This window comes from Sebastes fasciatus, chromosome 3 (genome assembly GCF_043250625.1).
Source record: "Sebastes fasciatus isolate fSebFas1 chromosome 3, fSebFas1.pri, whole genome shotgun sequence".
Classification (NCBI taxonomy): domain Eukaryota; kingdom Metazoa; phylum Chordata; class Actinopteri; order Perciformes; family Sebastidae; genus Sebastes; species Sebastes fasciatus.
This window is the reverse complement of record NC_133797.1, coordinates 28,814,349-28,827,790: the sequence shown is the minus strand read 5'-3', so window position 1 is coordinate 28,827,790 and position 13,442 is coordinate 28,814,349. Positions and strand designations below refer to the sequence as shown.

Here is a 13,442-nt window from a genome sequence, read left to right as displayed (position 1 = left end):
GTGTTACATATACACCAACTGTTCATCAGAGAGAGAGAGAGGGAGAGTGTGTGTGTGTGTGTGTGTAGGGACAGAGAGTGGGGGACATCTGTGTGCATGCACATTTACTGCATGTGTGCGCAACAGCTGTTAAGTTTGAATTTGACGATCAGCATTAAAATTCACATCGCCAGCATGTGCAGTACATTGTCACCCTTTACAATGTGGTCTTTGATGTTTCTGAAAATGACGCATAATGGTGCTTGATATGAAGACGACAACGGTGAGGAAGCTGCCCACCGGCTATCAAATGCACATTTAATCACTATGGAGACAACTGACATCACAAGTACTGAATTAAAATAAACCTGTACTGACTTATTAACTTTGATCGCGTTGTAAAGGTCATGTTTAGACTTCTATATATTTAGTTCTGACTTGTTCCCTGAAGTGACCATGATAACGTAAGCCTTTAAAGAGAAAATTCAACACCTTCTATGTGGATGTCTAATCAGTGTTGATGGTAAATGTAGTCAATTGGGTTAGGGTTAGGGTTAGGGAACAGACAAGCCTGGAAATTGGCGTACAGAGCATAAGAGTGTGGATGAAGAGAGAGAAACCCCCCCCAAAAAGAAAATAAAAACCAACAAAAAGCAAAATAGTACTAGGGGTTCTCTGTAAGGTTAAGGTCCTCAACTAACATTGAAAGCTTCATAGCATTCTTTTTCTTCATATGTTTCAGAGATGAAAAGTAAAGACACAGCTCCTTATGAAAAACATCTATTTTTATGTATAAAAAACTTTCCAAGAATGATTATGGAATTGATTGCCAGGTCATGTACGGGATCTTTCACAATTGTACCAAGTATAACATTTTCCTTTGTTAGATTAGAAAAAAGTACAAATTTAGTGGACCCGATAGCAGTAACTGCAGGCTCGCTCTATGATCGTTATGATTTGCTGAGGAATGTGTCAATCAAACTACACCTGCAGTCTCCTCCCGCCCCCCTGCTCTCTAGAGCCAATGGTAGCCTGACCTACTGACAACATGTTTGAGTGTCTTCCAGAAAAAAACAAAACGTGAGGATAAGGAAAATACTGCAGCATATAAACGACAGAAATGATCTGACCTATTTGAATAGAAATAAACAGGAGACTATTGAAGGAACAAGTACTCCAGAAACAGAGGGATGTTAGCAACGATGACGACGCGTCTTCAAGTCCAGAAACACCGAACCAAGAGACCTCTAGTGATGCTAGCAGAACTAAGGTAAGTCTAAAGGTAAGCTTTATTTGCTCTCTACCTGTTGTCTAAGTTGATGATGAAACTTGCTTGCATACATTTAAAGTGTGTGTGTGTGTGTTTGGCGCACATGAGAAAGTGGTGTATAATAGAGATTTGCACTGGTATTATTTCGTTTTTAGGATTGGGATTTTAGGAATTGGTTTATTTGGAAAATAGCTGATGCTGTCATGACTCTGCTGTAAATAAATTGGAACCAGGTTGTTATTATGCAGACCTGTTTGGTGCGTTATTTTGGAACTACAAAATGCTTGCATACTTTAATATTGTTGACACTGTGAGCACACCAGCGTTGCCATTTGTGTTATGTGTATGGCTTACTGGCCTTTGTGTGTTGTGTGTGCCAATATGTTTCTCATTTTGGGGGGCTTTCTGTGTCTAAGTATACCATTATAACCCAACTGAGGACTCATTTTTTTCTTTTTTTAAATCTCTCTAGCTTTTGAATATCTATTTTGAAAATAGTTCATAATAATTTTTAAACACTTGATCTGATCATGTTAGAAGCTAATTTGTCACAAAAATATTCATCTCTAACCTGTTTTCTTTTGAAAGAAGTTTCATACAGTGTTTAATACCTGGTGTGGTTGACACCAGGTGGAATGTAAGTACATTCACCTTCTATATTTTGAGGTACTTTACTTGAGTATTTCCATTTATGCTACTTGATACTTATACTCCAGTACATCTCAGAGGGAAAGATTGTACTTTTTACTGCACTACATTTATTTGACATTCACCTATTAGACATTTTCTACATAAAACTCATATATGTTTTATGATATGGTGCAGTACCGTACTACTAATCTACCCAGTAATATATAACTTATCTAAATTGAAGAACTACAACATTAAAATGTATTTGTTTGTGATAAAAATCTATAATATAACACTTTGAAAGGAGCCGTTCTGCATAATGAGTACCTTTTTAATTTTGATCCTTTTAGTACATTTTGCTAATAATACTTCTGTACTTTTACTAAAGTAACATTCTGAATTCAGGATTTTGACTGTGGTATTTGTACTTTTACTTAAGTAAAAGGTCTGAGTACTTCTTCCTTCACTGGTTGACACAATTTTGATGCTGCAGATTATTAGGAAACACAAAACGGTAAAAAGCAGGAAAGTACAGAAATAAACCACGGGAAAGAAAAAAGTCTGCATTAAAAGTGCTTAAAAAGCTAAATAATGTGACACAAAGCAAACCATTATATACTGGAACAACCATATCCATCTCTGGTGTCCCCGACACAAAACACTGCTGATTGATCCTCATAAATCCTGGATAGCTGTTTTTTCTGTCAGCTCGTTGAGGTCAACAGGTTGGCTGTGTGTTTATGTCTGTGGAGGCTATCGCACTCTTCTCTTATGTCTTTGCTCTTCTCTCTATGGGGTCATCAAACACTTCACTGTAATCCCTGGAGACCTTGATGTAGCTTTAGTGTGTGTATGTGTGCGATAGTTAATGCAGGACCCCTGTCTGCGGCAGCCAAAAGATAGCATGGTTTTCTTTTTGACCTCCCTTGTACCCTTCCCTCAGGGGCAAACGATCCAATCAGAGGATAAGCCTATTTCCAGACCCTCCCCCTGGGAGCGAGAAAGATCCAATCGGATAAAGGTTCATCTCAGATCAGAATCAACAGGGGGGTGGATAAGGCACCATACGGACACACAACCAGCAAAAGAATGACAGAAAAGAAATAGACAAACACAAAAATGTGACGCAAAAAGTGCAACAAATGCCTTAAACAGATGTTGCTTGTCACATAATGAGTGAATAGACAGCTGTTTTCTAAAACGTGAGGGGGTTTACCTTTTGTATGATCAGATAAGGACAGAGTTGGCTCCTATTTCTCTGATTTCTGACTGCGGCAGAACCCCTCTGTGATAATTTTCAGCAAGTGCTTCAGCAAGTGGGATAGAAAGCCCACTGAAATGACAGAAATATGAAAAGCTTCCCCTGATTAAAACAAACAAACAAACAAACAGAAAAATATGAAAAGCTGCAGTCTTGGCTGGACAGCCCAGTCGCCAGGGAAAAAATTGTTGGCGTTGGATGTTTCTGCAAACCATGGATACGTTGAAGGGGACGTTTTTGCATTCCTTCAGAGCAAGTAACATAGTTTAAATAGCGGAAAGAGACACGGCGGGCGGGAGGTGAGTTGGATTGGCCCAACAAAACACAAGGCTGTCATCCAGGAGACCACTGTTTGTGTCACATTACAATCAGCTGTACCCAACCATGCAGTTCTTTCCTAAACCCAACTATAGTGTAGAGTTGATCCGATACCGATATCAGAATTTGGTATCTATTAACCCAGAAAAAAATCAACTTGTTTAACCAGAAATCAATTCTTCTTTGCCGCTCCAAAACAGTAGCCTTCACTATGCTGTCGCCCTGGATGTATCACAGCTGTCACTGGCAACTACTGTTTTAGAGGAATGAAGAAGAAATGATTTCAGGTAGCTTGTCACGTGACGATAGCAAACAACAACATTGTGGTGCTAGTGGAGAGTGTAATGGTAACAGTAAATAGCCGCTACCGCCATTTTGGACTGAAGCTTATTATATTTATAATATTTTATTGTTGTAATATTTTATTGTTTATTGTGCGGTAGTCGCTTTCAGTCCAAAATGGCGGAAGTGTAGCTTTGCTGCTGGGCGCTGATGTTGCAATTGAACGACCAGTTGACTTTTCTTGGCAATATACGTTCTTTGGTAACTCTTTGGTTACGGTAGTCAGATCGAGGAAATGTCAGTCATTTGGCAATATTTCACAGTGGAAAATCCAACAAGTAAAACAGCGATATGTACAGTATGTAAGGGTTCCGTTTCCAGGGGTGATGCCAATTTCAACACCAGCAATCTTATAAAACATTTGAAGACGCATCACGCAAAAACGCATGATGACTTCACCAAGGCAAAGGGGGAAAAAAGGTACAAACAGCAGCAGCAAATGTTGGGAACCGCATTCCAACAACGAGATAAATTCCACAAAGACAGCCCAAAAGCGACGAAGATATTAAATTTACCATGCTGGTATCTTCTCTGTACTTGGAATAGGCCGATACCGCAAGTTCAGGTATCGGAAATGTGAAGGAAAAAAATTGTCGGAACACCTCTAGAGGTTTTGTTGCGTTGTTACGTTACATTATGTTATTACATTATTATTTGAACACAAACCATGATTTTTTTTTTATAACCTTAACCAAGTAGTTTTGTTGCATAAGCCTACAGTAACCAATCGTTTTCACAACGTTAACCACGTGGCTTTGCATTTCTGAAAGCGTGATACCAGGCGGATGTGAAACGTATTCAAGAAATGTATTTTTTGTTCAGAAACGTCGCCATTCAGCGTATCCTTGGTTTGCAGAAACATACAATGCCAGCATTTTTTTCTGGCGACTGGGTTGGGCTTGAACATGCGAACAGGGAGAGGATGGTAAATATTGTGAGACTGATGCTTTTAAAGGCATTGTGTCTTCTCATGCTGTGTGTGCCCTTGGAAAATATCTATTTGCCTTTTCTTTAATATTCTATTAACTTTTTGATTAGCATCTCCTCCTTCCCCATAAACATCCGTCGTTACGTTCCTCTTGCGTGCAGCAGGTTGCACATACAGTATTTGTGTGCGCTGCGGGCTATAGCGCGTTCGTGTGCCTCGTGGTGCAATTGCCACCAATGTCACTTTCATCCGGGCGTGCTACTCTTCACTCTATCTAACGCTTTGAAGACGCAAAGAGACTTTAATTCCCTCTTTTGCTCACAGTGACATCCATAATATGTACACAACAAACACACAAAAACATTCAGTTCTGACACTGAAAGGCTTCATTTGCATCCATATTTTAGCCCTACAGGAACAACTGTGATCTATGAAGCATCTCCTTCCGTTTAATTGTTTGGTTGCCCAGAGGATGTAATGATTATGCATGCTACAACATGCCTAAGTGATTGTCTTTGTGCATGCGTCAATATTTGTGTGGGTGAAAATATGTGTACACAATGGGCTTATGTGTGTGTTAGAGAGAGAGAGAGAGAAAGAGCTGCTGTTGTGGTCCAACAAGTCTGAAGAAATGTTGCTGTTGGGGGTCTTTTACTTCGTTGAACATATTGTAGCTGCTTCCTGTCAAAGAATAGTACATCCCCAGAATTATTTCAGTAGGATGTGGGCGACGTAGACAATTTATTTTCTTATTATACAAATGTTTTTGAGTCTATTTAGTCATTTTATAAAAATTTGGCTGCCATACATTGAGTTATTGTGTATTTGCATGCCTGTGTGTGTTTTTATGCATCGCTAAGGGCAACAAATGTCCTTTATCACTGTCAAAATGCCAAATAAGTTATCAACACCTCCCCGCCTGCTGCTGTGACATCTATGCCCACACACACACACACACATACACACACGTACACAACAAGTCAGCAGGCAGACAGTATTACTCAGACACAGAAAACCAGCCGAAGTAACACTGTGTACATTTTTATTAAGGTGAAAGTGAAGAGTTTGGCATTTGAATGAAACACATCATTTGTTGTAAACTGTGGTTCGGTGTGTGTGTGTTAGTACACTTGCACCTCTGTTTGTGTGTGTACTGTGTGCATTAATGCTTTTGGCATTTCTTCGCTGTCAGTTAAAAACTGTTCTCCGGTATAAATGTAGATTTTCACCTCTGCGACACACAAACACTCACTCGGCTGTATTGACTGGTGTCTTACTTAGAGAGCCTGAGGCAGTTGAGTGGGCTGGTCTTGAAAAAATTCTCTCTGGCAATTTATAATGGCTACTTTGGACAGTGATACAATGAATTCATTAGCAGTGCCAAATGAAGGGGAATTGTTCTGAGATTAGACAGAATCTTTTTTTTTTTTTTAAACGGTGTCCTCAATGACTCACAAGCAAAAAAATTAGATGAATACAGGACAAGGATGATTACAGTTGTGTTGTGTTAGGAGGACACCTCTGTATGTTTTCAATACAGAACCACAGCAGAGCAAAAAGTTTCCATCGCAGTGGGATGAATGACTTCTAATGCAGTTTCACTTTACGTTCCCATACAGCAAAACTACATCGTCAAATTGACCCTTCTATAAGTTCCGCCCCTCAAACGCAGACTGGCCAATCATAGCGTAGCATCGGCCAGCTCTGACCAGGGTTCGACAACTATACGGCTCTGCTCCATAGACTCTCAGGCAATCGTTTGAAATTGTCTTCATTTTCTGGCCCTTTTTTGTGGATCTAGAGCTAGTCATGGTTTAATGTAGTGTAATAGTGATATTCATTACCTGGGCAGGTTATATATATATATATATATATATATTGTCTTGTTGTGTAGTCTTCATTTGTGTAAAATAAATAAATAAAAAAATGAAAATAACTAGTGTCAGCTCTATGCTACGCTAGCTAATGAAGGTATACTGAATGTATACACATGCTGCTTTTGCTTTTTAATGATAGTAACAGTGAATAGAGACCTACCCGTCTTTACAGGAACAGTGTTGTCCCTTAATTTCATTGTCTCCTGTCTCTATTGCCAGGTGATGCAGTGGTTCACTTTTACACTTTAATCTGTAGGCTTTAGTTTCTATCTTAATCTTTTTAACCTGTTATCACTGATTCAGTTTGACATCCTGATATATCCTCCAAACGCATATTGTAGACCTTTCTGTCTGCTTCTCCCTGTGAAATCACTTAGCGAAGGGTGAATTACGTTTCAAAAATGCAGTTTAGTTGTAAGGGAACATAATTTTGTAGGAGACAGGGTTGCTAATGCACAGGACAATAATCTTTCAAAACCTTAAATCAATTGTCCAATTGTGTTCAGTCAAGGCCAAAACACACCGTCAATCAGCCTCCCCTATTATTTTCTATGTACACCCCCACACACTGGGGCTCAGACTCAACTTCTGAACTCCTCACTCACCTCTTGCTGTCGCTGTTTCTCGTGTGTGTTGATGAATGAATGAGGAGAGACTAGTTGTTGAGGTTGAGAAATATCCAGAGCTATATGACGCACAATGGAGATATTGCCTGGCGAGCCATAGCTCTGGAGATCAGCACTTAAGGGGAGAGATCAAGTAGTGGGTGCACTGTCCACAAATTATTTAAATCAAATGCAGAGGTGGAAGATGTAACATTCAGATCTTTTAGTAGTAACATAGTGTAAAAATACTCTCGACATGCTTCAGCGCAATGCTTCCTATTGGTGCTCGTGGCGGCACATGATGCTGCGCTGCGTGTGTCTTTTCAGCTTCAGAATGACTATTCAAGCAATAGACACTACAGAAAACCTCTGTCTCTGCACTGGTGGTGGTTTCATTAGTTTCATACTGGTAATGATGGTTAGGATCTTTGTGTGGGTTTTTGACCTTGAGTCTCACCATCCATATAAAACTTCATCCTGGACACTATTACTCTGCTGCTAGTCTTATTCATCTTTTGCCCTTTCCAGATTTTATTTTTATACTTTAAGATGTAACAGACAGATGTTGACATGCAGGTACAAACCCCTTTCAAAAACACACAAACAGGAAACATCAGTAATGGACTGTCGTCACTGCAGGGGGATAGTAAGAATAATTAAATAGTTAACCCTTTCCATCTTGCTCTCTGTTTCAAACAGTGTGTGCTCATGGCCTCTTTTCTGTCTTCATATATCAAGCAGTGCAGCACTCTGTGAGTATTTGTTCATAAATTCCACCGGTCCCAGTTGCATGGTTGTTAAAGTGAAGTAAATGTAAAAATGTAAGTAACGTGATAATGGAATATAAATAATGCAATAACCAAAAGTGATATTGTACTATTATAGCTTGAGGTATCCTGACAACTAAACACCAGAAGAGGCAAAACTGAAGTGTGCTGCGACACAAAGCAGAGTGATGTCTCCTCCACTGAATCCATTATTTTCTATATCGTGTATATACTGCAGATAAGAGGAGAGGAGGTTTTTTATTTTTATTTTATTTTATTTTATTTATTTTGTCAGTTTAACTCGTGTTTGGATCAGTTTGCTGCATAACCTTAACCATACATTAACTAACGTTTCCCTAAATGTAGCCATACCATAGTTGATTAAGCGTTATAAAACATTGTCATCTAACATAATCCAGAGTTTTGCAGAATAGTTCTTAATGGTGATATGGTTGGTAGGTGTGTACTTTGTTAGTTTCTTAGTCGGAAAACCACCACAGTGTAATTAATCATTCTTACCTCTTTGACTCAGTAAACCTCTGTGTGACCCATTAATACCAGACCACTGTCATAAATTAAAATTGTTCACAGTCTCCAACTGCACTGTCAATTTCCATGTTGCTAAACCACAGCATTACATAGATTTACGCATAATTATTTAACAAAAATGAATGATAAAGTTAATCTTCAGCTTAATTTTTCTCTCTCTCTTACCACTAATATTAGCGTGTACTGTATATGCAGATCTTTTAAACACAGGAAAACCTGCTAAAAATAGCTTATAGACTCCTTTCCCATTGCGAGTATGCTGGTGCTGTTAATCTGGCCTTTCTATTTTTGTAAACGTTACGGTGGTTACTTTATTTTCAATCTGTTAATTATTCAGTCTCTCTTTCAAACTCTCAAACCAGAGTTGGTGTTTTTTGGAACAATGGAAAGACTAACAAAGACGGTTTTGATGAGTTTTAGTTTGTTTCTCTCGAGTCTGAATGAAGTGTGTTTTACAACGATCAGCAAGGTGAAATTACTCTTTCCGTCAATGGAGTCTGGTAGCTTTGAAGAGTGCATATAACAGCTCTTTCTTTTCACATCCAACTCTGTGAATTAAGGGTTTCATTTTCGACCAGTTGATGAGAGTTGGTGATTGTTGAAACAGAAGAAATACTAATCAAGATGGTTTTGAGCACGTTTTACTTTGTTTCTTACGTTTGAAAGTGTGTTTTGATGATCAGCGAGGTAAAATTACTGTTGTCTAACTGGAGTCTGGTGGCTTTGAGGAGCGCATATTAATTGTATGTTTTGTACGTTAATAAATTATAATACTGTTGATTTTATTTATTATATATTCACTTCAAAGCGCGTTACATAGCATCAAATTAGCGTGTCCACCTGGGTGTCATATTTCCATCACTGCCGATTGGAGCTGTAACTGATAAATACCTGTGACTACTACAGAGTAATTTGTCTTGGTAGTGAATGCCAAGGACATAAGCCTGATGTTAGTGTTTTTTTTGTCCTACTCTTTTATTTGACTGGTCAGATAGTTGGTTATGAAAACATCATTTAAACATGAATAATATCAAGAAATAAGAAAAATTCCTATACTTGAAATTCACGTTCACCAAAGCAGAGCAGTATTTGACTCGCCTTTATCCGTAGTCAGGAAGTCTGGTCGGACAACATGCCTTTAACCCCTGTCAGTCTGCAGTCTGAAAGAGATGTAAAGATCTACTTTCCACTTAAGGAGTTTTTTGCTGCACAGCACAGAGACACACTTTCAACACTGACACCCATTGCGCCCCACTGAGGATGAAATTACATTAAAACGTCCACAGGGCAGATCTCATGTTACAGATGTGTCTTGCACATTGTGCATGCACAAAGGTTAAAAATCCAGCGAGCTATCACATTTACATCTCATTAATCCTGGACACTTGAAACCAACTTTCCAACCCTCCTTCTATGATGTTCTTTATTATAGGCTGAATATTCCTCCCCTGCTTCTACAAAAACAAGGCAAATTAAATGATTTTCTAAGAGCCCGAGATGAACTTTGCACGGTTATCGATTAATAAATTAAGTTCTTTTGACATTTCATAGAAAGCTCTTCCAGCTTTGAGAATTATGGCTTCATTACACCATTGTATTATTGAAAGCTTTCCATCAGTTTTTAATATCTTCTTTCATCATGAATGTATGTGTTTGATGTGAGTCTTAATGAATTGGACGTTATTCCAGTGATGCAAAATCAATGTAATACCAGCCCGAATATCTAGCCGGAGAGTGAGCTGTGAAGATTTAAACTCAAACACACATGCATCTTTTTCAATTTCTCCCCCTGCACACAAGCAGAGGCTCTCTGTCTTCCATACATGTACAATTATCATGCATGTGATCATAACGTAGTGATAGATTTATACACCTCATCGCTGTGTGTTTGTGTTTCTGGTGTACATTTGTCTAAATTCTAAGAATGCATATTAACAAATCAGTTTTTTCACATTCATGGAAAGTGGTCAGTTTTAAAACAAATTGAAAGAACACATTTTTACCATGTAGTGGTATGTAACAGCAAATTAAGCAGATTTCATGATAATGGCCCAAACAGCTGATAGCAGAAGTACATCTATGATTTAAGTATATAGGTCAGAATCGGGGCTCATTAGTGGTTCATACCAAGTGCTTTAACTCCGCGGGGAATAGCAATAATAGAGAACATGTTTATGGATGAGATTCACCGCATGTATGTTTCCTGGTAGCTGCAGCATGGCAAGGGCTGGTGTCCAACTGTTCACGCACAAATACGACACTGGTAAATTAATGACGAAGCGATACAGCTGGGCTGGTGGTAAATAAATTAGGCCTTATACCAGGGAGCTTTCCTTAGAGATTTCAGACTTCAGAAGAAAGGGAAGAAGAAAGGGACCAAGGCAGGGAGGAGAGAAAGTGATTGAGAAGGAGTGGAACGCGCTGAGATAGATGAGCAGAAACAATTTTGAGATTTTCTCCCCTTTCTTCCCCTCTCTGTCTTTCTCCTTTTCATTTCTGTCCCTTCTAGCTTTTCCTCACTCTTCGCCTCTCCTTCCATTCTAACTAAATGCTCTTCTGTCTGCCCCGGCCTGCACTCCCAGTCTGTCAGTTCTCCTTTGAGAAACCAGGAGGTGAAAAGAGGGGGAGGGAGACGAAGATGGAAAGAGAGAACAAGGCGAGGGGAATGGAGGATGATGGCTCTCAGAGATATATTTCAATATTAATACGGGATACAATTTCAATAATAGAATTCGACCTCGGATCTTTTTCCTCTTTGCCTCTCTCTCAGAGAGCCTCGCTGTAAGGTTGTGTTTTCACTCGGATGGGTTAAACAGGGGGGCTAATCCATCTTGCTCCGCCGAGGACACACACACAAACAACATAATCTGACATCGTGTAGCCTCTTGAACACTTGGAAATTCAGATGAAGATGCCTACAGCTTGGAAAAGTCGAGGCTCTCTCCTGTGAGAGCCGGTCCTGACTGTCTGCCAAAGGAATGAAAATCACGGTTGGGTTGTACACAGTCAAGGTGACTTACACTTTCTGAAACACCTTGGTGCACACACACACATACTCGCCGTCTCTTCTGAGTAGTTCCAGGATGGTCAGTGTATTTGAAAAGCTTGACTCATGTGGTGAGACTGCTCTTCATTTACACTTCCTGCTCTCCATATCGCTGCATGACAGAGTTCCTCTTTTCTCCTCTCCTGACAGTGTAATTCATAGGTCTCTAGTTTTTGGGGCAGCCGTGCTACAAACCTCATCTCCAAGTGCAAGCTGGCACTAATGGAGTGAAGAGCTGGGGTTGGTATAAAATAGTAAGTTACGTTGGAACTGTCACGGTGCTAACCTGTGCCCTATGAGAGTTGGTTGCACACCGGCCCAAACACACTCTAGTTGCAGGTCTATTAGGGCCTTTTCACAAGGCAACATTCAGTCCGTTTAGTCAAAACAACTGGCCTGAGACCGCTTGTGAGAGGTGGTCTCGCACCGTTTCCAAGCCAACCATAATGCAGGCTGCCTGTGCAGGCATTTGTTGAGATGGACACAGGTTAACATGAGTGGTAGAGGACTGACCTGGACTTCTGCAGATGTCCGATGTTTGCTTGACGTCTGGGCTGAAGAGAACACACAGAATTTTCTAAATAAAGTCCACAATAATAGTGACGTTTATAAAGTCATCCGTGATAAATTGAAGGAGAAGAGATTCATACGCACAGTAGATCCGTGCTGAGTCCCTGCACATAAGTGGCAGTTCTGGAAACGAAAAAGATAAATTCGCTCCTTCGTACACCCCCTTCAGCAACTTATTTTTTTTTATGTGGTCCGCTTTAATTTGTGCACTGTGAAACCGAACCAGACTAAATAGAAAACAAAACAAAAGTATCCGTTTCACTCTGATTTGGACGAGCCAAACAGACTGTGGCTTATGAAAGCGCTTTTATTTATTTCATCCTGCCGTCAAAATAAATTTGTAGTTCTAGTTGTGTAGCTAAGTTACCATCTCCCCATTCTTCCATTGCATCGTGTTGCCCAGACATCTTTATTTTTTATTTTATTCAACCTTTATTTATCCAGGATAGTCCCACTGAGATTTAAAATCTCTTTTCCAAGGAAGTCCTGGCCAAGACGGCAGCATAAAGGTGTCGTACATAAAAGCACAATTAACTTAAAAACAAAACTGCACAAATTTAAAAACAACTTTAAAAGAATTTGACATAAAATAGACAAGTAACAGACTTAAAACAAACATCAAATTCCATCAACCAATGAAGTAGCATTGTCTTTCAGTAGCAGGTCATGTACATTCAATGTTCAAATAGCCCTTTATCCTGTTTTGAAAATGTTGCATGCTTATAAAATAATCTAGTTTTTGATATTCAGAGCATTAAAATAGCAGCAAACAACTCTTTGCTATGTAAAGATATTTAGTACCTATAAAGTGTCTCTGTAGCTCACACTAAGAGTTCATTGTAAAAAATGTAAATTGCCTCATTTACAGTTGTTTATTTCTTATTTCTAATTTAACCAATTTAATTTCCTCCTTCATAAAACACAACATCCTTATTAAGCATAAAATGCATTATTGATCATATATTGTGTTATGTAGGCAGCAGAAGATGTTACCCACCAGCAGTCAGCCTTCTACTGTATTGAATTTTCATTATTTGGGTAGCATTATCCATCCAGGACATAGAGACGTTTTTAACAGGACAAAATTAAGAGGCACTAAAGAAATACACTTTATAGTCTGTTTGTTTGAAAGAGAGGAATATTACACCAACATATTTACATATTTAATGTAAAGTGGAACAGGGGCTTTATGGCATTTTACTCATATCTGGTGTGATAAAGTCACAGGCAGTGATTCACTAGTCAGAGTTGAATACTGTCAGTGTCATAACACACCCACATTGAACACCACACTGTAAGA

The 13,442-nt window shown here is 39.1% G+C and overlaps 1 protein-coding gene across 1 annotated transcript in view; it reads left to right on the top strand.

Moving 5' to 3' along the window:
* The first annotated feature begins 1,209 nt into the window (after window positions 1–1,209).
* The window catches only part of ndst3 (N-deacetylase/N-sulfotransferase (heparan glucosaminyl) 3), a 124,484-nt gene continuing 112,251 nt past the window's right edge, over window positions 1,210–13,442 (top strand). Inside the window, exon 1 of the mRNA XM_074630027.1 lies at window positions 1,210–1,249. The gene's annotated coding sequence lies outside the window, so the exon portion shown is untranslated. The remainder of the gene's footprint in view (window positions 1,250–13,442) is intronic.